We start from the raw sequence: 16,361 nt of genomic DNA, 5'->3' as shown, positions 1-16,361 counted from the left end.
TGTGTCTTTCGATTAGTGTATGCTGTGTATTTTTACGAAATGTTTGATCATTAGTAATTAGGTAATACACGTTGCTCTATTTATTTATTCTAGTCCATTTGTGACGGTGGGTGCAATTGTAAACTATGAAATCTACCTGAAATATGCACATTTTTCTAACAAAACCTATCCTATACCATAAATATGTTATCAGACTGTCATCTGATTAGGTTTTTTCTTGGTTAGTGGCTATCAATATCTTAGTTTAGCCGAATTGGTGATAGCACCTGATGGAGTAAGAAACTGATGGAGTTAGAAAAGTGATGTCTTTTGCTAACGTGGTTAGCTAATAGATTTACATATTTTGTCTTCCCTGTAAAACATTTTAAAAATCTGAAATGGTGGCTTTATTCACAGGATCTGTATCTTTCATTAGGTGTCTTGGACTTGTGATTTAATGATATTTAGATGCTATTATTTAATTGTGACGCTATGCTATCGATGCTAATCAGTGTGGGGGGGGGTGCTCCCGGACCCGGGGTAGGTGCTCGTTAGAGGTTAACAAGAAGTTAAGCTTTATTTTGATGTATGACACTTGTATTTTCATGAATGTTAAATATTTCTATAATTTGAATTTCGCACTCTGCAATTACACCGGAAGTTGTCGAGATAGGACGCTACCGTCCTACCTGCCAGTAAGAAGTTAACTGACTTGCCTAGTTAAATAAAGGTTAAGTAAAAAAATAAAAATGGATAGAGTGCTGAGTACCAGGCAGTAAGCAAGTTTGGTAGGCTCCTAATGACCATCAGCAGCATCAGCTCTTGGAGAAGCCCAATTACGAAGACAAAACGGTCAAGTGGAATTTGACTGCCGTCATGACTCGTTTGTGGTCACCGTAACAGCCCTACCCATAATTAAGTATTTCACTGTTAGTCTACACCTGTTGTTTATAATGCATGTGACAAGTAACTGTAGTGATATATTTGAGACATTACATTTAGTTGGTTAGCAGTGGATTTTTGCCATATTAGTATAGATGTGTCAGGAGTCAAAACAAGGTATCAATAACAAGATGCAATGAGCTGAAACAAGCCACCTACGATTCCCAACATGGAAACGTCTTGTCATTGTTGCCAGTTACCTGACCGTCCAGAATCATAACACACCAGACTTCTGCCCCATCGTTTGGGACGTTGTCAGCTAACAAGTCTATAAACCACAAGCCATGGCCTGCAGCAGACCAACATGAGGTTTAATCACATGCAAACGTTCAATCCAGAGGACCTGCATGCATGAGAATAGAGGAGTTCCCAGCAGAAGATTCTTTTAACCAGAAGGCAGCTTGAATGGATGGGGATGGCAGAGATGGTGGCGTTAAAGGGGAAATGTGCCTTCAGTCAGGCGGATGAGCCGAAACTCAACTCAATGCGGTCACATGAAACGTTACCTTTACAATAAGGAAATCCAGAGCATTCCATGGCTCAGGATATCCTGCTTTTGCCCTAAACTGCTCAGACCTGGTGGGGGTTAGGTCAGTGGGGAGCAGGATTTTGGATAAATAAACCATAGAGCGGACTATTTACAGTTTAGAGGCCTCTAGAGCTGACAACTGTTAATCTACATCCCATCGAAACATGTCTGTAAATTCTGTAATGTTGCATCCCTCCTGAATAAGCCTGAGCACAGAGACGGGGGTCGGGTCTCAAGACGTGGGCAAGAAGGAAGGGGAGGCGTGGAGGGAGCAGCTGTGAGCGTCAAGTGGCAGAAATCAAGAGGTGAATGGGAAGTTGTGGCAAGGAGGCAGACAGAGGGGATATTGTGCGGGAGCACTCATGTGGGCCACTGCTCTAAAAAACACATGACTCCATTGTGGCACCAGAATAGCCACTAACTTTTCCCTCCCCCCTAGCTAAGACCTCCCATGCTACCTCCCTCCTACTCCTAGTAGACAATGCTCTGGAGACAGGAGCTTAAGGTCAAGTACTAAACCCTGACCACACCCCGTCAGACTAAAACATGTGTTCAACCGGGATTGCCATAAAACAGCATGTTGATTTAAGGAGCTTGTCTGTTACCAAGGAGGGCTTGTGTAATCTCCTCCTATAAGGCAGTGGAGCAGTCTTCACCGTGGCGTACCCCTGGTGATGTTTGGGTGCCCTGTCGGGGTTCCTGCACTAAAAAGGTATGACTACAACCATTTTAGGAAGGATAACTCCTTTCTCACCTTGAAAATCCACAGATGGTCAGTAAAGTGACAAACTATGATCTAAACGCTTCAGGCACATTGTTTTGGTAAGTCAGTTCAAAGGACGAACTTGATCACATTTTGCTGAACTAAACTCAAAACCACAATGTTGCCCCGAACCATAAAATGTGGTCTAGGCCTGCTGACAGTGCCACTTCCATATGGACCCTTTATTTAACTCGGCAAGTCAGTTAAGAAGAAATTCTTAGTTTTAATGACGGCCTAAGAACAGTGGGTTAACTGCCTTGCTCATGGGCAAAACAGATTTTTACCTTGTCAGCTCGAGGATTCGATCTTGCAACCTAAACACTAGGCTACCGGCCACACCAAATGACCCTAGAATGTCTGTTATATTAACATTCAGCAAGATATAGAATCCTTCCACTCAAACATAAATTTGGAGACATTCAGCCGTGAACAGACAGACCTGGAAAAAAGTAAAAATAGACCACAAGCAAACGCAACCAGGTGAACCCGGGCAATACTAAACACTGAATCAAGGTCTTCTGTTCTTTCCCACCCATCACTCACCCTAATCGTTAAGGCATCCCTCACTCCACAGCCAGCTCGAGCTGCAGCCTGGAACATATACCGAGTTCAGTTCAGTCCATTGCTGGACTAGCTGGCACATTCAATGGGAATCGTTCGTCACTATTATTGCCTCGCCTGGCTGATTTATTTATTTTTTCAAAGATTTCCCTCCTTTGCGCCCATCCTCTGTCGTTAATCGTCAAATCAAAATGGTGGGTGGGAGCTCCATTATGAACGGGTCTCTTCAGTCTCGTGTTATTTTCTCTCACAGTGTTCTCTTAAGTACGCAGTGTTTATTTATAAGGGTTTATTTACTGGGCCTTGGTCTCCAGAGGAACCTTGGAACTGTGGCACTGGAACGGGCCACTGATATTCATCATCATCATCATCAACATGAGGAGCAGCGGGGGAATTCACGTCACTTCATATAGACGTAACTTTTCACATCGCAACCAATTCAATTAAGTCAGCCATGGACATATTACAGCAATTCTAAAGTTTATGAAACATCAGTATCAGGCTAATGTTCTAAAACAGGAAACCAAAGCGCACCCAGGACCTGTACTGCTAGTCAGAGGAAAGGGAGAAAACAGGGTGGCCTTGACTGATCATTGGGATTCTGGAGAAGCCAGGTTTAAGGTGGATGCTAGGACTGGGTCTGGTGCAGGGGAATGCCTGTCATGTCTCTGGGCCTGGCTCCCTGACCACAAAGGATGGAGGGGGAATGCATTACTTCTCACCAGGGCAAACAACCAGTCATCCTGTCCACACCACACACACGGCCAGACAGCGCTCTTCCTGAGAGAGCTAAGCTCAGGGACCGAACCGGTAGCGGGTGGGTGTAGAGCCATGGTCCAATAGTCTCTACTTGACCTGGGATACTAATTTTACAGCATATTATTTATAATGTGGAATGGCCTAGTCTACAGGAATAAAATATTTAAAAACACTACCAGTACCTGTTTGGGTACCTCCCTCCCTGTCTGGGCAAGACAACCAAGGAAAATGTCTACAGGGGATGCCCCTAAACCTGTGATGTGGTCTTTAAAATGCATATTAAGACGTTGTCTAAGCCTACACCATCTTCTGGGATAGCTCGTTTGACGTGCATGATGCGACAAGTGGCTTTTAAATGCAGTCATCTGTCCATGACTCACACACTTCACACGTCACTGTGCTAGAAAATTGTTGCATTTTGTGGATGAACATTAAGCTTCACTAAAACTCCAGCTAAACACATAGTTTAGTCTTTGATCATTCATCATCATGACGTCATTATGTTTAACTTCATTATGTGTATGTTATTTTATGATGGCTGTGGTGGCCTGAATGAAGGCTCAGCACAACAGCCCCAAACAAATATATGCCTTCAAATTGACAGTCTGGCTTTTTCACTTATACACTGCAATTACCGCTATTTATAAACTCGCAATAAATTCAGATTGCCCACATTGAGAGATCAGAGTTGCCAGCAGGATTGTGGAGTGCCGTCCAAGTTCTGTCTCCAGCTTAAGCGTTTTCCATACGTTTAAAAAGTACCAAAAACACACGTCGTCGCCAAATCCGCACCACATAGCTTGGTTTGCTGCTCACTGCAGGATTCAAAGTTCTTTTTCTTCCTTCTCCCCACAAAACGACACACCCAGGAGCATTCCTGTCAATATACTGCAGGCAGGGCTACTCTGGATTAGAGGCCTGCTCTGACCAAAACCTCAGCCACTCACGGACAGAGACAGAGAGGACCTGGGCCCCAACACCTGCAAGGACCACTCCATATTCTAGCCTACATTGGACAAGCTTTTCAGAAATTACCAGTTCAGGGCACCCTGCTGAGCTTATAAGAACCAATGGCTTAGTGTTTAAATATGCTGGTACAAACTCCTATACTGTACTTGGAATTAATGAAAATATAAATTGGGACAGATGTTCTTAAAGGAGTGCATTACTGTAATATGCCTACATAATGACAACTTGTTGTCACATTTTTTGAACACTAGCCTATGGACAGTGAATGAGTTACTTGGTGAGGGAACTGATAAGTTTTTATTTAACCTTTATTTAAACTAGGCAAGTTTGTAAATAATATTTTGTTCTTAACTATGAAAGCCTAAAGGTAAACTACACTAACAAAGGATCACTCCTCCCTGCCCATCCCAGTATTCTTCAACAGGAGACAGGAAGAAAACAGCCTCCCTGAAAAACACAAAGACAGGCCTCTACGTGTCCACGACCTTCATGCCAAGAAATGTCCTCAGCGATGTTATCACATAGTAACTTAAGGCTAATTCATTCTCATTTGTCTAGTGACTTAACAGTTCCATTAGATGTCATTTCAAAGTAAAGTCACAACTTGGCCTAGCCTATTTATTACAGAACTGTCATTTCAAGGCAGCAGCTCCTCTCCAAGTCAGGGATCCAAACAAACTTTTTCCAGTTGATTGCACCAGCTCTTGATCTGGTCGTACCGATCTTTTGACACTGTGCAACGATAATGACCTGTGTCCCATAAATGTACCTGCATTCTATACAGAACCAGGCTAATAATGACTAGCCATCTTTTAAATTAGCATGCAGGGCTTGACATCCAGGTAAATTTGCCAGTGCCAACTGAAAGCTACTGGCTCGAATGAAAAGAATACTGGCCCGGGAAAGCATAATTTAAACGCTTCTACGAAGTATAATGAATGAGATATTTCTCTATTTCATTGTTAACAAATTTGCAAACATAAAAACATGTTTTCACTTTTTCATTGTGGGTTATTGTGTGTAGATGGGTGACAAAATCCATTTTGAATTCAGACTGTAACAACAAAATGTGGAATAAGTCCACAGGTATGAATACTTTCTGAAGGCACTGTACATATGGGTAGGGGTAAAGTGACTAAGCTACAGGATAGATAATAAGCAGTAGCATCAGCGTATGTGCCGAGTCAGAAGAGTTAGTCCAAAGGGGGGGGTCAATGCAGATCGTCCAGCTAGCTATTTGGTTACCTATTTAGCAGTATTATGGCTTGGGTGTAGAAGCTGTTCAGGGTCATGTTGGTTCCAGACTTGGAGCATCAGTTATGCTTGCGGTGCGGTAGCAGAGAGAACAGTCTATGACTTCGGTGGCTGGAGTCTGACAATTTTTAGGTCCTTCCTCTGACACCGCCTGTGTGTGTGAAATATATACATACACATTTTTTTTTTAACTAGCCAAGTGAGTTAAGAACAAATTCTTATTAACATTGACGGCCTATCCCAGCCAAACCTTAACCCGGATGACCCTGGGCCAAATGTGTGTCGCCCTATGGGACTCCTAATCCCGTCCGGTTCTGTTACAGCCTGGAATCGAACCAGGGTCTGTAGTGACGGCTACAGCTCAGATGCAGTGCCTTAGATGACTGCGCCACTCGGGAGCCCCAAACAGAGCGCCCAACGTGGAGCACGAACCCACGACCCTGAGATTAAGAGTCTCATGCTCTACCGGTTGAGCTAGCCAGGCAAAGGATGGCAGGGAGCTCGGCCCCAGTGATGTACTGGGCTGTACACACCACCCTCTGTAGCGCCTTGCGGTCGGATGCCAAGCGGTAATGCAGCCAGTCAAGATGTTCTCAATGGTGCAGCTGTAGAACGGAGGATCTGAAGGCCCATGCCAATTATTGTTCCAGGTGTCCTAGTTTATTCAGGTTCACTCAAAAAAAAAAAAATTGGGATAGCAATATGTAACTCAGCAAAAACAAATGTCCTCTCACTGTCAACTGCATTTATTTTCAGCAAACTTAACATGTGTAAATATTTGTATGAACATAAGATTCAACAACTGAGACATTAACTGAACAAGTTCCACAGACATGTGACTAACAGAAATGGAATAATGTGTCCCTGAACAAAGGGGGGATCAAAATCAAAAATAACAGTATCTGGTGTGGCCACCAAATGCATTAAGTACTGCAGTGCATCTCCTCCTCATGGACTGCACCAGATTTGCCCGTTCTTGCTGTGAGATGTTACCCCACTCTTCCACCAAGGCACCTGCAAGTTCCCAGACATTTCTGGGGGGGTGGCCCGAGACCTCCCTCTCCGATCCAACAGGTCCCAGACGTGCTCAATGGGTTCGTCGCTGGGCATGGCAGAACACTGACATTCCAGTCTTGCAGGAAATCACACACAGAACAAGCAGTATGGCATTGTCATGCTGGAGGGTCATGTCAGGATGAGCCTGCAGGAAGGGTACCACGAGGGAGGAGGATGTCTTCCCTGTAACACACAGTGTTGAGATTGCCTGCCTCCAATGACAACAAGCGCAGTCCGATGATGCTGTGGCACCACCACAGACCATGACGGACCCTCCACCTCCAAATCGATCCTGCTCCAGAGTACAGGCCTTGGTGTAACACTCATTCCTTCGACGATAAACACGAATCCGACCATCACCCCTGGTGAGACAAAACCGCGACTCGTCAGTGAAGAGCACTTTTTGCCAGTCCTGTCTGGTCCAGCGACGGTGAGTTTGTGCACATAGGCGACGTTGTTGCCGGTGATGTCTGGTGAGGACCTGCCTTACAACAGGCCTACAAGCCCTCAGTTCAGCCTCTCTCAGCCTATTGCGGGCAGGCTGAGCACTGACGGAGGGATTGTGCGTTCCTGGTGTAACTCGGGCAGTTGTTACCATCCTGTACCTGTCCCGCAGGTGTGATGTTCGGATGTACCGATCCTGTGCAAGTGTTGTTAGACGTGGTCTGCCACTGCGAGGACAATCAGCTGTCCATCCTGTAGCGCTGTCTTAGGCGTCTCACAGTACGGACATTGCAATTTATTGCCCTGGCCACATCTGCAGTCCTCATGCCTCCTTGCAGCATGCCTAAGGCAAGTTCACGCAGATGAGCAGGGACCCTGGGCATCTTTCTTTTGGTGTTTTCCAGAGTCAGTAGAAAGGCCTCTTTAGTGTCCTAAGTTTTCATAACTGTGACCTTAAATTGCATACCATCTGTAAGCTGTTTGTCTTAACGACCATTCCACAGGTGCATGTTCATGAATTGTTCATGGTTCATTGAACAAGCATGGGAAACAGTATTTAAACCCCTTACAATGAAGATCTGTGAAGTTATTTGGATTTTTACGAATTATCTTTGAAAGACAGGGTCCTGAAAAAGGGCTGTTTCTTTTTTTGCTGATATATATATTTATTTTTTTACATTCTAAGTCCACAACATCAGAAAACACTTTTGCGGTCTGGGAACACTCCCCCCAATGTGGAGGGTGGAGTTTCCCATTAATTAAATTGTGCACCTTACAAGAGACCTGTGTTTGACTAGCAGTGTTTTGTACTGCACAATGTAAATGGAAGGTTTTTTGGGAAAGCCTTTCGACAATTTTAATTCAAACAGTTCATGACTGAATTGTCCATCGCAAAGATTTAAATATGACTTCGGAACAAACTTTTTGATACCTGGTTTGCATACCCATTGCTGTTTAAATAAATCTTGATAATAAAAAGCAAATTGTAAACGAAAAAAATAATGTGACCAATGAAAACAATTCACTGCCACCCTAGCGACCAATTTTAAATTGATGTTGCACCGCCATGTCAAAGGGTCTACTGTTTTGGTCGCAGTCTCAAGTCCTGCAATTGTGTGAGTTTAAGTCCTTTCATCTTCTAAAATAATTTCAACGCCACTGAATAACTGCTGAGACTCTGTTTTATAGTGTCATGCAAGGGCAGGTGGCTTTGACTACTTCCACAGGTAGACCAGGCAGCATATAAACAGACCGAGGGAGCTGGGGGACTCATTAGTGTTTCTAACAAGAGAACGACAGATCTAGGATCAGATTCCCAAACCCTGTTCTTTACCATTTGGAGGATAATAAAAAAATCTGACCCTGGAAGCACTGGGCTACACATCCTGCTCCACACTCCAAGTCCAAACATGGATACCTATTAAACCAGAATGGTTTCCTATCTATAAAGTCACATATAAAAAGTGAATGTATCATGCATAGGCCTACTTAATTATATACTAAGCAAAAATATAAAATGCAACAGGCAGCAATTTTACTGTGTTACAGTTCAAAAGGAAATCGGTATATTGAAATAAATTCATTATGCCCTAGTCTATGGATTTCACATGACTGGGCAGGGGTGCACCCATGGGTGGGCCCCGTCTCCCTTGTGGGTGGGCCTGTGCCCTCCCAGGCCCACCCATGGCTGTGCCCCTGCCTAGTCATGTGAAATCCATAGATTAGGGCCTAATGATTTTTTTTTTTTTATTATTATTATTATCCCATTTTTCTCCCCAATTTTCGTGGTATCCAATCGCTAGTAATTACTACCTTGTCTCATCGCTACAACTCCCGTACGGGCTCGGGAGAGACGAAGGTCGAAAGCCATGCGTCCTCCGAAGCACAACCCAACCAGCCGTACTGCTTCTTAACACAGCGCGCCTCCAACCCGGAAGCCAGCCGCACCAATGTGTCGGAGGAAACACCGTGTACCTGGCCCCCTTGGTTGGCGCGCACTGCGCCCGGCCCGCCACAGGAGTCGCTGGAGCGCGATGAGACAAGGATATCCCTACCGGCCAAACCCTCCCTACCCCGGACGACGCTATGCCAATTGTGCGTCGCCCCACGGACCTCCCGGTCGCGGCCGGCTGCGACAGAGCCTGGGCGCGAACCCAGAGACTCTGGTGGCGCAGTTAGCACTGCGATGCAGTGCCCTAGACCACTGCGCCACCCGGGAGGCAGGGCCTAATGATTAAGGCCTGTTGGACGTACTGACAAATTCTCTAAAATGCCGTTGAAGGCGGCTTATGGTAAAGAAATGAACATTGAATACGCTGGTAACAGCTCTGATGGACATTCCTGCAGCCAGCATGCCAATTGCACACTCCCTCAACTTGGGACATCTGTGGCATTGTGTGTGTGACAAAACTGCACATTTTAGAGTGGCCTTTTACTGTACCCAGCACAATGTGTACCTGTGTAATGATCATGTTGTTTAATCAGCTTCTTGATATGCCACACCTGTCAGGTGGCTGGATAATCTTGGCAAAGGAGAAATATTCACTAACAGGGATTTAAACAAATTTGTTCACAAAATCTGAGAGAAATAAGCTTTCTGTGCGCATGGAAAATTTCTGGGATCTTTTATTTCAGCTCATGAAACCAACACTTTCCATGTTGTGTTTATATTTTTGTTCAGTATACTTTCTCTGACCTAATTTCGCAAAGTATCCATGAGTCATCATTGCTTGGGGCCTACGTGGAAAAATGAGGGTGACTTTCCAAGTTATTCGAGAAACTCAGAACGACACAGTCAGGAACGGGCTTGGGAGATAAGATCGCTAGATATGGTTCACAGACAGCTTTCATCTCTTCACTAAAACACACCCACCCATTACATCACTTTGCTTAACCACTTCTGAGAGTCATCATCTAAAAATAAGAAACACATTTCCACACAATTAAAAACACAATAGGCCTACACCATACAGTCAATGGCTTACACTCAAGCCTCCGACATACACGGAGTACACCAAACATTAGGAACGCCATTCTAATATTGAGTTGCGTGCCCCTCCCCCTCGGAACAGCCTCAATTCTTCGGGCCATGGACTAGTGTGTCAAAAAAGTTCCCCATGGATGCTGGCCCATGTTGACTTCAATGCTTCCCACAGTTGTGCCAAGTTGACTGGATGTTCTTTGGGTGGTGGACCATTCTTGATACACACAGGAAACTGTTGAGCATGAAAAACACTGCAGTGTTGCAGTTCTTGACACAAACCGCTGTCCCTAGCACCCACTACCATACCCTGTTCAAAGGCACTTAAATCTTTTGTCTTGTCCATTCACCCTCTGAATGGCACACATACACAATCCATGTCTCAATTGTCTCAAGGATTAAATTATTCTTTAACCTGTCGCCTTCCCTTAATTGAAGTGGATTTAACAAGTGACATCAATAAGGGATCATAGCTTTCACCTGGTCAGGCTTATGACAAGAGCAGGTGTTCTTAATGTTTTGTACACTCATTGTACAGTAGCATCATTCATTAAGGCTATAGTATGAGACTAAGAAATGTAGGGCCTAGGAAATAACCTATAATTAAAAATGCAGTTGTGTAACATGCTGTGTGCTTGATAAGACATAGAACAGGGAACAACAACAGTTCCTGTATAAGAGTGCTAGACCTCAATGGCTTAGTTTTGGTGAATTTATCAAACTGATGAGACTTCTCTGAAAAGAGCTTTCCATCTGCTTAGTTGCTTATACAAAAGCAATGTTGCCTGTGCAAATAGGAAATAGGATTGTGGATGAAATCAACACAAGTGTGGATTTCTGTTAAGTTAGCCTATGTACTGAGATACGGAGCAAATATTTTCTATCACATTAGCCTACTACCAGAGAGAATAGACTTCTGCGTGTAAAATTATGGTATCAAAGCATTCCTTTATCAAAATGTTGTAAATGTGGAGTGAATATCAAGACGTATCTGGCTGATAGAGAAATTACGTTGATCATCTTTCCACCCACTTGCATCTGCCAGGCTGTTTAGGCCAATTAGAACTCCCGACTCCTAAAAATGGAACATCACCCTGAGCTTTAACCCTCCCACTTTTCCAACACCAGTAGCCTGACAACAGTAGGGCAATGGGGTATGAGCCAGGGGCCATATGGCCCTTAAGACAACAAAAAGCCTTTGTGCTTTCTGCAGTGCATCCAGAAGAAAATGATTCAAATGAAACCCTGTCTTTCATATCTTTAACATTCCAAGGCATTTGAGTTAGCTATGAAACAAAGTCTCTATTTATTAGATTAGTAAACCTGATTGGGGAACAGGAAACCAATCAGAGTTAGGGGCCGAAATGGTCGCTGTATCTTGTTCAGCACAGAAATCTTTCAAAGAAGTTGAAGCTGTAAGGGCCACTAAATGCAGACACATGGCAAACAGAGCAGCTTAGAGAGGGAAGTGTAAACACATTATTTCATCAGGAGGAAATGACTTGCTCATTACACACCGCCACTGGAATAACACCAAATAGCAAGTTCAAGAATGACAGACTGCAGCTAAACCTACACCTAATTTCACTGTTGGGACCTTGCACCTTAAAAAGGACAAGAAAGACGATTGGCACTCCCCATCTCAGATTGTTCTGAAATCGCTTCTGTTAGAAACAGATGAGATTAGTATTCCAGGAACATTATTTTATTGAATTGAATTTGATCACTGCGAAATTCAGCTAATTGATTGCACACAAGCTGGCCATTTAAAATGTATAGGATTATTATACACTGCTCAAAAAAATAAAGGGAACACTTAAACAACACAATGTAACTCCAAGTCAATCACACTTCTGTGAAATCAAACTGTCCACTTAGGAAGCAACACTGATTAACAATAAATTCCACATGCTGTTGTGCAAATGGAATAGACAAAAGGTGGAAATTATAGGCAATTAGCAAGACACCCCCAAAAAAGGAGTGATTCTGCAGGTGGTGACCACAGACCACTTCTCAGTTCCTATGCTTCCTGGCTGATGTTTTGGTCACTTTTGAATGCTGGCGGTGCTCTCACTCTAGTGGTAGCATGAGACGGAGTCTACAACCCACACAAGTGGCTCAGGTAGTGCAGTTCATCCAGGATGGCACATCAATGCGAGCTGTGGCAAAAAGGTTTGCTGTGTCTGTCAGCGTAGTGTCCAGAACATGGAGGCGCTACCAGGAGACAGGCCAGTACATCAGGAGACGTGGAGGAGGATGTAGGAGGGGAACAACCCAGCAGCAGGACCGCTGCCGCCGCCTTTGTGCAAGGAGGTGCACTGCCAGAGCCCTGCAAAATGACCTCCAGCAGGCCACAAATGTGCATGTGTCTGCTCAAACGGTCAGAAACAGACTCCATGAGGGTGGTATAAGGGCCCGACGTCCACAGGTGGGGGTTGTGCTTACAGCCCAACACCGTGCAGGACGTTTGGCATTTGCCAGAAAACACGAAGATTGGCAAATTCACCACTGGCGCCCTGTGCTCTTCACAGATGAAAGCAGGTTCACGCTGAGCACATGTGACAGACGTGATAGTCTGGAGACGCCGTGGAGAACGTTCTCGCATTGATGTGCCATCCTGGATGAACTGCACTACCTGAGCCACTTGTGTGGGTTGTAGACTCCGTCTCATGCTACCACTAGAGTGAGAGCACCGCCAGCATTCAAAAGTGACCAAAACATCAGCCAGGAAGCATAGGAACTGAGAAGTGGTCTGTGGTCACCACCTGCAGAATCACTCCTTTTTTGGGGGTGTCTTGCTAATTGCCTATAATTTCCACCTCTTGTCTATTCCATTTGCACAACAGCATGTGAAATTTATTGTTAATCAGTGTTGCTTCCTAAGTGGACAGTTTGATTTCACAGAAGTGTGATTGACTTGGAGTTACATTGTGTTGTTTAAGTGTTCCCTTTATTTTTTTTGAGCAGTGTAGTATCAGTTCTCTATGTTTGACAAGTAGTATGGAGCTGGGGCTCTGAGCATTGTTTCTTCATCCTACATAATGTATTTTCAGTGAATTTGGTGAGGGGGTTTTTCTCCCCCTGTCCAGAGAAATTAGTCATTGAAGTTGTTGGGTTTATGTCACCGCTTACATCCTTATATTACCAGTTTCTGACCACTAAATGGTGCTGTTCCAGGTGGGGTTTTTATTTTTAACTCCCATTCATTGGATTTGGGCCACAATGCAAAGAAATTTGTGGCACCGTAGTTGGCTTTTGACCATTTCTTTGAATTCCTCAAGTCTTACTCATTAGAAAAAAAGTTTGGTCCAAATCATGTGTTAGGTACTATATTCATTCGAAATTATATGAATCATAAAACTTTTAAATGGCCAATATGGTTGCAATCAATTACCTTAATTTCTTAAAGATATAATTACATTTCAACAAAATAATGTTACCTGAATGCTTATCTTATCTGCTTCCAACTGTTCTGAATTTGTTTCTGTAACCGGAGATGATGGGTGTCGTGGCTTGCTGAAATGACATGGAACGACCTTGTTCCTATTTGGTCTTTTTCTGTTTGTGATTAAGTTTTTCCACAGGTCATACATTAGTAATGTAGCTACAGTGCTGTGGAGGATTTTGGCAGCATGTGGTTGGGTGGAGGTGAAAGGACGTGGGACTGAATTACAGAGGAGAGTCCTCTAACTTTGAAGCTTGGCTACCCCACTCTTTTTTGCTCCAAGATGTGTCATCTGTGCCATAAAACATGTCAGCTACACTTGTCTGAGCTTACACAAATACATACATACAATGAGCAAGAGCACTCGTCACAATTCATAGAGGCAAATGGGTTTTGTTAAGTTCACTACCAACTTGTCTGGCTGCTTTTTTTGGACATTGGAATGAGAATCAAAAAGAGGAAGTAGACAATAAGGTAACTTGAATTATAGACATCAATGAACTGCAGTGAAATGTCTTATCACTAATGATTACTATAGCGACACTTTGTTCACTAAAACTCCTACACCAAATGATTTGGATACGGCACAACAATTCTTTCTAGGGTCTGCTTCCCTTATTTAATTGATTTGTTCATTGACAAACTTACGTTCAGAACAAGCTAGATAAACATACATTATCTTACCTTGTTCAGTTGTTTTTCTCATTGTCTAAGATGACTCCTTTCCTTATTGTATTTCCCGCATACAACTGACGGATAATTTAAAAAGCTACTTTTGTAGTTCCCTTTTTGATTAAATCAAGACTGGCTAACCAAATACCTTCAGCTAACGTTAGCCTGTTAGCTAAGGACGTTGTCGTTCAGAATCAAGCAGTAAAATTACGCAATTAAATTAGCTAACAGAAAAAAACATAAGCAACCCGCAAAGTTATGTATCTACAAGGTGGTGTACCTGTTTGCTATCTTACCCGAATATTAAAACCTGTCTTGTTGTAAAATACGTTAAATTGTACATCCTTTTCAAACCTACTGGCTGGCTTCACGAGCTGACTAATAACTGCTAGCCAGCTACTCTACTTCCTTTTTCTAGCAAAGTACTATTCTGCCAGCAGCACAATGATAACGTCACTTTAGTTATGGCAATAAAAAAAAAATCTAGATAAAAGCCCGCATTTCAACACATTGCAATATCATTAGTTGATTACAAATATATATATTTTTTTTTAATCAACAGCCACTTTTATTGTGCCATCAAGAAATGGCAATAAGTAATTTATGAAAACAAATCCAAAATAAGGTTGACATTTTAAAGACCAATAATGAAAAAATACAATGTTGACGCTGGTATTTTGAGAAAAATGGGCTGTAAAGAGAACTTTTCTATTTGTCTTCGCTAAAGGGGAGTGGAAAAATACTCATTAGGGTCTCTACTAACAAAATATGGTTTGTTTTTTAGGGGGACTGTGTCACACGGCCTGCTGCTGGCTTTTCACTCCACCCCATCCATTGCCTCCAATGGAATACACTGTAATAGACTTTACATGGGATACTTGGCTTATAGAGAGAAAACAAAATCTACTCGTCTCAGCTAAAGTGGGGTGGGAAATTCTCAGTAGGGTCCATACTAACCAAATATGTGTCGTTTTGAGGGAGACCTGTTTTGTACATATTCAGCAGCACCGATATTGGCTCCACCCCTTCCATAAAGTCATTCCAATAACATATATTTTTATTTTATTCAAAGTCTATTTCTTTCAATTTCACCATACCAGTATTTGTATAAACTTCGACAAGAAATACTGGCATAAAATAAATCAAGTTCTTAATTTATTTGTTCAAAAGTAGTTGCAATCAGAGGTGGAAGAAGTACCTAATTGTCATACTTGAGAAAAAAGTAAAGATAACTCAATAGAAAATGAGTCAAGTAAAAGTGATGGTCACCCAGTAAAACACTACTTGCGTAAAAGTCTAAAATATATATTTTTAAATATACTTAAGTATCAGAATTAAATATAATTGCAAAAATATTCTCAAGTATCAAAAGTAATTGTCTAAATAATTTAAAATTCCTTATATTAAGCAAACTAGACGGCACCATGTTTTATTTTATTTTTTCCGGATAGCCAGGGGCACACTCCAACACTTAGACATCATTTACAAAAGAAGCATGACTGTTTAGAGTCCGATAGATCAGAGTGAGTAGGGAACACCAGGGATGCTCTCTTGATAAGCGCGTGAATTGGACTCTTTTCCTGTCCTTCAAAATGTACAAATATTTTTTGGGTGTCAGGGAAAATATATTGAGTAAAAATTACATGGCTTTCTTAAGAAATGTAATAAAGTCAAAGTATAAGTTGTCAAAAATGTAAATAGTAAAGTACAGATACTGTAAAGTACTACTTAAGTAGTTTTTGGGGTGTGTTTACATCACTGGTTGCAATGCTGTGAAAAACAGTAGTATTGCACTAAAGTGCTAAAAAAAAGATATTCTAGATATTCTCAGTTTAGCATGTCTTTGCATGGGGACTCTTATTTAGAAAAGATCATTCCCGATTGTGCTTTCATCATAATATCCTGCTGCTAGGAGAACGGTTCTCTCTAGCGGGCAACGCGCGGTGGGAAAAGTTGAAAAAAAGCTGCAAGCGATATTCCATACAAAGCACTGTTGCACCAAAAAATG

General features: G+C 42.7%; 1 protein-coding gene across 9 annotated transcripts in view; it reads right to left on the bottom strand.

Moving 5' to 3' along the window:
• Positions 1-14,753, bottom strand: part of LOC129810906 (unconventional myosin-IXb-like) — a 104,717-nt gene extending 89,964 nt beyond the window's left edge. For 7 of the 9 annotated variants that reach the window (XM_055861895.1, XM_055861890.1, XM_055861893.1 and 4 more), the window contains exon 1: positions 14,366-14,753. The gene's annotated coding sequence lies outside the window, so the exon portion shown is untranslated. The remainder of the gene's footprint in view (positions 1-14,365) is intronic. The other 2 variants (XM_055861898.1, XM_055861891.1) reach the window with 2 other exon arrangements.
• Between the last annotated feature and the right edge of the window lie 1,608 nt (positions 14,754-16,361).

This window comes from Salvelinus fontinalis, chromosome 14 (genome assembly GCF_029448725.1).
Source record: "Salvelinus fontinalis isolate EN_2023a chromosome 14, ASM2944872v1, whole genome shotgun sequence".
Classification (NCBI taxonomy): domain Eukaryota; kingdom Metazoa; phylum Chordata; class Actinopteri; order Salmoniformes; family Salmonidae; genus Salvelinus; species Salvelinus fontinalis.
The sequence above is the reverse complement of the archived record's forward strand: the minus strand, read 5'-3'. Positions and strand labels throughout refer to the sequence as shown.